This window comes from Triticum dicoccoides, chromosome 5A, assembly GCF_002162155.2.
Source record: "Triticum dicoccoides isolate Atlit2015 ecotype Zavitan chromosome 5A, WEW_v2.0, whole genome shotgun sequence".
NCBI classification, from domain to species: Eukaryota; Viridiplantae; Streptophyta; class Magnoliopsida; order Poales; family Poaceae; genus Triticum; species Triticum dicoccoides.
In genome coordinates, this window is record NC_041388.1 from 675,734,131 (window position 1) to 675,745,179 (window position 11,049).

At 49.9% G+C, this 11,049-nt stretch overlaps 1 pseudogene; it reads right to left on the reverse strand.

Moving 5' to 3' along the window:
* Window positions 1–403: 403 nt before the first annotated feature.
* Window positions 404–11,049, reverse strand: part of LOC119300422 — a 95,490-nt pseudogene continuing 84,844 nt past the window's right edge.

Consider the following 11,049-nt stretch of genomic DNA (forward strand, 5'->3'; position numbering starts at 1 on the left):
TTTCTGAACTCAAAAAAATTTATGTTTCATTTTTTCCATGCTTCTTCACAAGTTCCAAAAGGAGATAACATGTTATGTATACCACTTAATCCATCCTGTTGTTTCTTCTTCGTTCTTTGGAAAAAAAGAAGTGTCACCAGGAATGTCTGCCTTTTAACATCTGCAGTAACACCTGGATGGCCGGTGGTGGGTGCGGCGAGGTGTTCGTGTGGGCTCTTCGATTGTTTCACTCTCTTCTTCTCCTTTCTTCCTTGGGACAGCGGTAGCCGTGGCTCCGCTCGTGGTTAGCAACAACGGCAGCAGCGCCGCTGCCGGACACCACCGTGATAACCAACGCTGCTCCGCGCACAACCCGGGCTCCCCTCCCGCTGGATGGACTTACCCTAGGTATGTAGTAATACTCTCACATTTGTTTTTCATTTGAACTAGTCAGCCTTTGCAAACCGCCCAGACCAGCCTTGTTTGCTTCTTGCTGCTGAATAGTTCTTGTCTCTGAAGTCTGAACTGAACAGAATTGGTAGCAGATCGAGATTTATTGTCATGCCTGATGTGCTGACATCCCAACATTTATGTATGCGTACAAGTTCACAGGATAATTAGGCGAGTGCTAGGAATTACGTTTTCAGTGCTCGTTTCCCTGGGGAATCCTAATTCGTGCAAGTTGACTAACCCTATTAGAATGTGCAGTTGTGTTGCCATGTATGTAACCCATTGTTCCTCTAATCCTCTTGCCACAGTCAGCATGATCGATGATGCTTCGATATATACCCAGGGCCGTCTCCAGAAATTTGGGGGCCCGGGACGAGAATAAAAGTAGGGCCCTGAATTTTTATAAATCATATACCTAAAGAACTAATGTAAGTAAAGCATACTCTCATTTAATTATGTAACTTCAAATATGTGTTATTTGATACAATATTTAGAAAATATACCAAATGCTAATTGTAAAATAGTAAAGATGGTACTGAAGCAATAGACTGACCTAATTTGTACTAAAAGAAGTATAATCTTCGATCATATCTTCATAATTAATCTTCTCCTTTTTGCGATCAGATTCTTTGAGGACATTTATCAAAAGTATCCTTTTTGGATCGAGCATCTGCTTATAGTTTTGTTTTCTTCCTATGCTTTTCAGCACCAGAATCATTCTATGCATGATTCTTTCTGTTTTATAAAACAGACAAAAATAATATGAATCATTTTGAATTCTGTGTAATATTTCACCTTGCATAAAACATACTTCACCTTGATGTAACATTGTGAAAAATTGTTTAACAAAAACGAGTCTACACTAGCAAAATAAAATAGGGCTTCTTCTAAAAGGATTTACAACGGCAGGCGCCGTAGCGGCTGTAATACCTAATACGGCGCCGTGGAGCGTAGCCGGCCGGCGGCCGCGTACGCACGTATCCAGTGGCGGAGCCAGAACTTTTGTGGAGCCTGGGCAAGTTTAGCCAAAGTGTATAGTCTAAAAATAAAAAATGGGTATTCAGATACACAACATATAATATAGCACCAAGCTTCTGAACCAGAAATCCGCATTTATAATAAATTGAAAACATAAAAATAATAATCACACAAAATTTAATTTTAAAGTGAACTTATATATATATCAATATCCATTTCATACACCTAATTAAGTTCAGACTTAATACCAAAAGATATATAACCAGTCTTGAATTGAGGCAAACTTGCCATGTTGCAAACAAAATGAAAGCTATCCATACCAGATGTCATTGTGTAATTTCTTCCAACAGGGTCAAAAGCATCTCTCACATGTTCATTGTTGCCAAATGAAAGACATATAAGTAGACTGCCTAATGAAAAACGAAGGAAGCCGAAGCCGAAGCCGAATGAGAGGAAGGAGAATAGACTGCCTGGGCGGCTGGGCGCCTGGCGTGATGCCGTCCGCTCGCCGCCGGCCCTGCGTCTAGCCGTGCAGGGTTAGGTCTGTGACCCAGCCCGTGCGCGGCTGCGCTAGCCGCCCTTGAGAAACGGATAGACAAGTAGTCAGGGAGTTCGAGCGATCGATGCACCTCGTGAAACAGAAGTTGTTTCGGCCAGAGAAGCTGGGCTGCAGACTGGTCTTGGGCCGTGAACTGCATGAACCTGTGAAAAACGAAGGCCCAAAATTTCTTTTGCCCGGGTAAAACAAGTTGCCGTACGTGATTAGCCCTTTATTAATTCGCTCGATCGCTGCTGTCGAGCACCAGCGAGCCCGGGCAAGTGCCCAGGGTCGCCGGGCGGTGCCTCCGCCACTGAAGTATCCTACTCCTGCCGCCCTCGCCTGGCCGCTGCTGTCGCCCAGCCGCCCCTTGTACTGCTAGAGACCTCTCCTCGATCTAGGGATCGCTAAACCGGGGATAAAACTGGAACATGTGCGTGCGATGCGATCGGGAGTTACGGCAAACCAACAGGCAGGCTGCGAGGCTGCGTGCGTGCATGTATTTGGTTGCTAGAATGGGCTGCCTGGGTGTTGGTTTACTGGGCCCTTTTCTCATATATACGCCCTGTGCGGTCGGCCAATTTGGCCTCCCTTGTCAACGGGCCTGTATATACCTTGCGCAGAGCTTTGTATTTGATTTGAAGATTTGGTTCAGCATGGTCCTCATGACGTGTAGATAGCCATGGTAATCTTGTTGCATCGCTTTCGTCTTGTTTATCTCTCTAAATATTTGGAATAGGAATTGCAAGTTTCTAGTACCTGGGAATACACATGACCTGATCAATTGCCTGTCCACAGGATCCTCTTGTGATTGTGAGCCTCGAACATTACAAGTTTCCGACCACCCGTTGAGGTGTCCACTGAAGATGACTAGTGGCACCTACGCAATCGAAAATTAGTGCAGAACGAAAATCACAGCAATGACGGGATAAGGTAATTTGTAAGTCCTCATTTTTCAACCATTTCATTGCAAATCAGATCCAATATGATACATGGAAATTCAAAACGGAGCTCAGGCACATATGCTCCCGCTTGAAGAATAAAATTGTAAAGAAACAGTGCAAGACCTGAATTGACTATTTCCCTCAAATGTGTAGTATTGGTTCACTATGGTGATATGATCTTCATGGCTTCTATGCCATTCAGTGTTTTTCAGATGTGACAAAGGGCTTAGGGGATACCTGCAGATTCTGCAAACTCCCAAGTAACATGCTTACCACCTTTGTCATTGATGGTTCCACTGAATATTCTGCAGTATTTCTGGTTAGTTGTGTAAAAAACTTCAAATCCTTCTCATTTTTTTAGCATGGCAGAATAAGCACTTCTTCGTGTACAAGAAGGACCACAATGATGTGGGCAACTTCATGTCAAGTGGTGGTATGGATGGACTTCAGTCTTTTTGTAATAATCAGGTAAATCACACACCCCCCTCTCTGTTATTACTATCTTAGTTATTCATTTGGTTTTGATGTCTCAGTTGCTTGAGCTGGCCAACTTCAATGTGCTTTTGAGCCAGTTAGCCAACAGTATAGACACATTCCGCCAAAATATGCAATTTATTATCTCTGTATCCAGGTGGATTTAGGCAGAATCTTGAATAAGGCCCATACTTCTACTCCAGGACATGCACGAGACAAGAAGTTTCAGAACATTCATCTACCTTTTCTTTTAGATTAGAACATTCACATGCGGTTCTTGTATGTGGAATATTCTTGTCAACGAAATACATTGACGGAATCAGATGAGGAGATCTGGTTAGTCACATAAATGGTAAACTTCTCTGTTTTCTTCTTAATGAAAAGGCAGCGGTTCTGCTGTTTGCTCGGAAAAAGAAAACATAAATGGTAATCTGAAATGGTTGACAAACTCAGAAACTAAAGATGGTTTTCCTAGAAGGCCGGAACTCCTGTTTTGGTTGAAATACAAGGGAAGGGGGGGAAGGCCTAATCATTTGACATTTGTACAAATCGCTTCCATTCTACTTCCAGCTGAGACTTCTGAGGGCCATTTTCAGGTTTTTCACGAGCTCAACTGCGGACAAAACCCCCTCTTCGATCTGGAGAAAAGTGAACATGTCAATCTTCTGATGATATATTCATTAGAATTATACTAACAAATCACAGTTTATTCTCTCACAAGTTGTTACCACACTTGCACAATGTATATATGACCAGGGCAGAGGGGCCTTGCCTTTGCCGTGATGGTGATGTTGAGGCAGGAGTCCGTAAACGGTATGACGTTGGTGTTTATGATAGACAGGCCCTGGTTTTCGAGCTCGGACAGGATCATCACCAGCACCCCTCTCCTCTTCTTGCAGCAGATATTCAGGAGTGCCGTGTTCCCTCGGATGCTGGCCTCAATGTCCGGGCTCGAGTACCCTGACCCGGAGCGGCTCCCGCTGGGGCCTGCTGCATCGTTGTTGGGAGCGGATATGCAGCATTTGCTATCGAACACCATGGACTCTGATGACCTCCGTGAGCCTTGCTCCAGGGCCTTCACCTTCTCCTCCAGGTTCTTCACGTAGTCGATGGTACTCCCCAGCAGAGAGAGCTTGTCAGTCTGAATAATATGGCAATGTCCAACTATTTAAGCTGCAGCCTGCAGGCACCTGGTGATCACGTAAATGCAGCCAAGTTGTCTTGTGACGCACCTTCTTGAGGCCGGGGACGATGGTGGCCAGCGACACGAACTGCTGCTGCAGCTTCTCCCGCCGCTTGCGCTCGGCGATGACGTGCTCTTGCGGTGCCCTGCCCCGCCTCTCAGGCGCCTGCAGCTGCTGCATCGTCCCTTGGACTCTGTCTCGCTGCCAGCCGGAAAAGTTCAGGGTGCTAGCCTGGCCAGCTCCGAAGGAGAGGAAGTTGGATGATGGCGGCGGAGACGGTTGCCCCAGCTCGTTCTTCACCATTGCCGATCCGAATGGCAAGTTCGGCAGTGACGATGAGCCTGCAAAGCTCGGGAAATTGGAGCTACAAGATGGATTGAATGCCGGGGTTGCCATCGGTGGCGTGTAGCACTGCTCTTCATGGCCAGGTAGCGGTGGCTCTGCGAACTGCTGCTCCCTACTGGGTACAGGTACTGGACCCCCTTCTTGCTGGTACATGTAAGCTAGTTCCTCCTGTTCCTGGCATGGGCCATTGCAATAAGATGTCACAAGTTTATCCATAGCTACATTTAACTCGCAGCATCTTATCCACAAAAAGAAAAATTAACTTGTCGCATCTGAACTTGTAGATGTTACAAGTGATTACGATTTACGACCAAATTAATGTGCTTACCGTTTGCGTAAGCCATTGGTTTGGTTGCTCCATCATATCACTGCGTACACAGGAAAAGCTTGATGATTAAAGCCCTGTTCGGAGTCTCTCCACTCCGCCGCTCCACTCCGGGAGCAGGGTGGAGCTGTAGTTAAACAGCACGGAGCTGCAGTCCCTCCACTTCGCAGCTCCTCGTATTTTTAGGAGTGGTGGGTTGCCGAACACTGCCTAAGACACATACATGCACAGAGGAACACCAATCTAGACAAGTAGAATTTCTGGTGAACACATACCTGAAACCTCTGTCCTTTGCGTTTCTTGTGTTCTCTTCTTTCTTGACTTCCTTTCTGTCCATCTTACAGAGGCATGCACTTGTAAGTTGTAACGCAAACAGTATGTACTGGCAGGTTTGGTTTCTCAGTCCGGACACACCGTGCGAGTTTCAGATTGTGTTTCTCAACGCCTTTTCTCTCTGGTGCTTGGCCTGAGTGCCTGACATCGCAGCCCCGATCTCTGAAGATCTCCTGCATGCTATCTTTTAATACACCCGAGAGATCCGTGATCTGAATCTGGTTTACAAAGAAACTCTGCCGCGCACCTCCTCAACTCAACCTGTCTGAAGGTTCAGTAGGTTTGATGAAAGTGACACTTGGATATATAGAAAGCTAGTGTGCACGCATGCATGGTTGCCGGACGAGGTCTCGCAAGTGTGACGGTTGCGAGTTGTTGGAGTGTCGAATGCAACACTTTGTGAAGGATGAGTACACTCTAGTGTACATTTTCCGGATAAGTTTGGTGTTGGAGAGTAAGTACAGTAGTTACGAACTCCACTAGTGTGCATATACCAATACCATACTATCATTTTGTCGATTGTTTAGGAGACCCATGCGATTATGGCGCTGCATTCTTTATGCTGAGCCTGCAAGCTTTAGGTTAATTACACAAGCAAATCCCAGGAAAGCGGCTTCAAATCAAAGTGCAAATACAAGACAACTGGCTGGAAAGTACTACAAGAAGGGGACAAATGGCTTATACATTTGTTTTGCTTCAATCACATGAACGAGGTTAGGGCTTTAAGCTACTAGATTAGATACTCATCATGTTGTCGCATTGTTCTAGGTGCATGTGCAACTTGGAATATTTGGTGGCACCTTTCGGCAGCCACGAGCAACTTTGCTGCATATAGGATTGGTATGCAAAATTTTGCCTAGATTTAGTTGCTTCTTGCCGTTATAAATTTACTGTTAGTTAGTTATTAGGCCATGTCGTTTTGAGAGAAATACTCAACAATACTCCCTAAATTTTTTGAGAGAGACACTACATTTATGGGCTAATTAACATGACCAACTTGATCAACAATACTCCCTAAAAAACAATACAACCTAAAACTCTGCACTACATCATTTTTCATGATCTTTTTAGCATGTCTAGTGCACCACCGGGGATTCCCACTTTCCCAGCATCCACAAATTACTCCACTGGACATCTCGGATTAGTTACCCACACTACAACCACATGCAAATGCTATGATCAAGTACATTTTCAGCTTAATTAGACGAAATTAGTAAACTATGAGGAGTTTGCATGCATCAACTTGTGCTACTAACTAAACACCTACATCTAGCAGAACCATCTTGTGGGCACGTTGCATCCGGATCGCATCTGAATATTTTGTTTGCAAAATGTACAGCTAATCCAAAAGGCACCAATGGAAGTAAACAATTTTTAAAGTTGTCACTTGTCAGGGTATCATAAGTTAGTCTTGGAAAGGATACTGTTATCATGGATGTATAAAAGTAAGACCTGTGAGTTTACAATTAGTTTTACTAGCAGGAGATACTCACTGGCGACATCAAGAGATTTGTGTCTGGAACTAGTTTCCAAAGAAAACTCTGCTGGGTAACTCGACAAGAGCTGTCTGAAGATTGAGTAGGTTCGATGACAGTGGCACTTGGATAGAGAGTGTGCATTGCATGCATGGTTGCCTGACCAAGTCTGTTTCGCTGAGAAGCACTTACGACGGCTGCAGGTTGCAACCAAGTTGAGCAGACTGCGAGACTTTGTGAAGGGTGATCCAGAAATTTTGAATGACGACTGAACATAATGTGCTATTTTCTCAACCAGTGGCATATCTCAAGTAATGATCTTTTGAGATAACAATTCCCAGCGTTAGGTGCTGGGTTTGTAGGGGGAGGACCTGGAGGGGAGGGAGATGAAAGGAGACGTCCTGGGCGGCGACGCAAGGCCGCCAGACGCGCTACCGCCGGGCGCGCAGCCGACCGGCGCACTTCGGCCGCCAGTCGCGCGGCAGACTCCATCACCTCCGCCGGTGATCTCAGAGGATATCACCGGGGATGACGAGATCCGGGTCATGGCGGATCAGTGGGTGGTTTGTTTCTCCGATCCGATCCGCGGATGGATCGAGGGACGGCTACAGCATTCTCCGTCATTGCGCTGGACGTCACTTCGTGATATGGATAACGACATCCTTGCCGGCGACTACTTGGCGGCGGACGTTCAGATCGAGGTAGGGATGCGTTTTATTTTAGATGACTTCGATGTCCATGTGTTGTCATGTTTGCAGGAGGTTCACAGAGAGGAGATCGAAGTGATCGATTTGACGACGACGCATGAGGCGATGCGGGAGGTGCCCGCGGCCATTGCAGTGAGCCGGCCTTCTTCGTCTATGAGGCATGTCGGGGGGCGGTTTTGGGTTCTTGCGGACTCGGAAGATGAGGAGGACGACGACGGTGATCCTGATGGCAGATCGCCGGGGAAATACTCACTGACGCCGTCCGACGTGGTCGTGGAGGCCTTCAGCCCTGGTCACTCGCAGGATGAGGTGGCCGCGCTGGCGCCGGGCGATGCTCCGGGGCGGATCGGGCTGTGTTCTGAGGAAAGAGTGGAGGTTGTTCGCCGGACCATCCACCGGAGGACGGCGGCGACGGCGATCCGGCCTTGGAAAGGGCCTATACCTAAGGTATGCATCAAACCCATCACCTTGTCAGATTTTTTCCCGCAAGACGCTTGGACTCGGGTTGTTCGTAAGAAGAAGAAGAAGAGAGGGAGACCGGAGCCAGTACCGCCGGTGCCGGAGATCAGGGCGGCGGCTGAGATCCGAGCGGCTAGGGCGGCTCGTTTAAATTTTCTCTTGGGCCGCGAAGGGGCTGTCGAATCCGGCCTTGGAAAGGGCCTATACCTAAGGTATGCATCAAACCCATCACCTTGTCAGATTTTTTCCCGCAAGACGCTTGGACTCGGGTTGTTCGTAAGAAGAAGAAGAAGAGAGGGAGACCGGAGCCAGTACCGCCGGTGCCGGAGATCAGGGCGGTGGCTGAGATCCGAGCGGCTAGGGCGGCTCGTTTAAATTTTCTCTTGGGCCGCGAAGGGGCTGTCGAGGAGTGGGTCGGCTACAAGCCTGTGCATGGGTATGAGGCCCAGCATGGGGGTGTTGACGAAGGGCTTGTGGACAGGCGCCGACTGGGTATGTGGCCCAGGAGAGCCTGGATGCGCCTCCCCTGCTTATCGAGCCATGCATGCTAGAAGATCGTCGTGTTCGATCTATCCTTCCGCCGCCTAGGGTTGACAAGCGCTCCGTTCTGTCGGGCTTTCCTCGTTGTGGTCCTGGCCGCGCAACCCGTATCCCTCCCCTCGCCATGGCTGGGCGGGGGAGTGCCCCTTCTGCTGATCCAAAGAACCTTGGGGTGGCCGGAGCGACGCCGGCTGGACGAGGCGGTGGTGCGCTAGGGCAGAGGCCGATCCTGTCGGCAGGGCGCGGCCCGCCACCTGGAGCCCGACCAGCGGCTGCTGCAGGGAGTGGCATCCCACCCTCCCCAAAACCAGCGCTCGCGACCGGACCTCCTACGGCTGCGGGTCATGGCACGGCTGGAGTTCGGCCGCCGCCGTCGGCTTCGACGGGACCTATGGCGGTGGGTCGCGGCACTGCTCCGCTGAGGCCACCGACAACTGCGACAGTGGGGCGTGGAGCCGCTCCGCCGAGGCCGCCGGTGCATGTGTCCAATGGTCCTCGGCTGGCTCTCCAAGCCAATTCCCCGCGGCCGGTCGTCCCGGCTACTTCTGCCGGCACGCATCATCGTCCTGCGCCGCCACCTCACTATGTTGAGAGGCCGACGCAGAAGTGCTTGGGCCCAGCGCAGACGAGATAGAACGTGGTGGCTGGAGAAGCTTATGATCCGCCCCGAGGACAGTGGGGGATGACGGCCATGATGCGTATGGGGATGGTCAACACCGTGGATCGTCATCGACGGGAGGCGGTCGTGCGTATGCTTGGCAGAGCGATGGTTCTGCTGAGAGGCCGTTTCTAGGCCCTCCGGGCGGTTTTGTTGAGGGAGCTTCTGGACCGGACTACCGGCAGAGAGGGGGTTACCGTGGTCACCGTGGTGGTCGTGGCGGGGGTCGTGGTCGTCATCGCAGATAGCCTCCGCCACCGGCCATTGTGGATCATCAGGAGGCTGAGGTGGCGGCCGATCCCGTTCAGACGAATGCACTGCCTAGCCAGGCGATGGAGGTAGTGACGAATTTGGCTAACGCGGAAATTCCTGGGAATGGGGTTACAACTGACGCAGGCGACCGGGCAGAGTCTAAGAGGGCGTCCAAGTGGGCGCGTAAGAAGGAGAAGATGCTATGCTATAGATGTGGTGACAAGGGTCACTTCATTGCTGAGTGTGTGGCGGAGTTGTGCGACACGTGTGGTAAACCAGCACACGCCATGGGGGATTGCCCGCTTCTGCGTGATCAGGCTCCGGCTCTCACGATGTATGGAGTATATTGTGCTGAGCTTATGTTTTTTGAGTCCCCGGCGGCGAGAGAGATTCCGGTAGAGTCACAGAGCTTGACTACTGGAATTGTGAAAGCTACCCAGGGAGTGGGGTCTGAGGCTCAGATTGTGCAGAGACTCCAGGAACTGGCCCCAGGTGATTTTTAGTGGGAGCTTGTCCAGGTTGAGGACAATGTGTTTAGGGTTGACTTCCCAACGGTGGACGACTTGCAGAGGTTGCTGAGTTTTGGGTTGTGCAAGGTTCCTGGCACGAAATGCATCCTAGAGTTCCACGAGTGGAAGAAAGTGGAGCCCAAGGGAAAGCCTCTCACTCAGGTGTGGCTGCGGTTTTCCGGGGCCCCCTCCGAGTCTTTGACATATGCTCGAGTTGTGGCTAGTCTGGGGATTATGGTTGGCAAAACTGAGAAAGTGGATATGACATTCACACATGCCCATGGGGTGGCCCGACTATTAGTGAGTGTTCTGGACATCGAGTTCGTCCCGGATGTGGTCAACTGGACTTATAGGGGAGAGGTGTTCCCGCTTGAGATTGAGTTTGAGGATACAGAGTTGTTTGCTGTCACAATTAATGGGACAGATGTGGATATGCACGAGGGTGATGGCGATGCGGGTGCTAGTGGGGACCCGACTGATGAGGTTGGGCGAGAGAGGACTACTGGATCTAGTCCTGCTCTGCCCGGGGATGGACCCGGGGCTCAGCCAGCCCCAGCTCCGTCGGCGCTGATGAGCACGTTGAGGTTTGGATCTTTTGAGCCAGCATCTGCCCCTCCCAGACTTTGGAGCGACCGGGTGGATTCTGATGATGGTTTTGAGTGCATGCTGCCGGTGTTGGAGTTTGAGGCTGTGGTTGGACCAGGGGTGGAGGGATTAACCCCAGTGGTCTCGGACCGGGAGACGACGTCTACTTCAGAGGCTGTATCTGGGAGGGGGAGTCCGGGTCAGGTGACTTCGATCTCCTCTCCTCCTATCGTGGCGCCGGGGACACCGGTGATGCCTACGATGGCCGGTCATGGGGGAGGATGTATGGGTCAGGTGGACCCAATTCCTTTTCC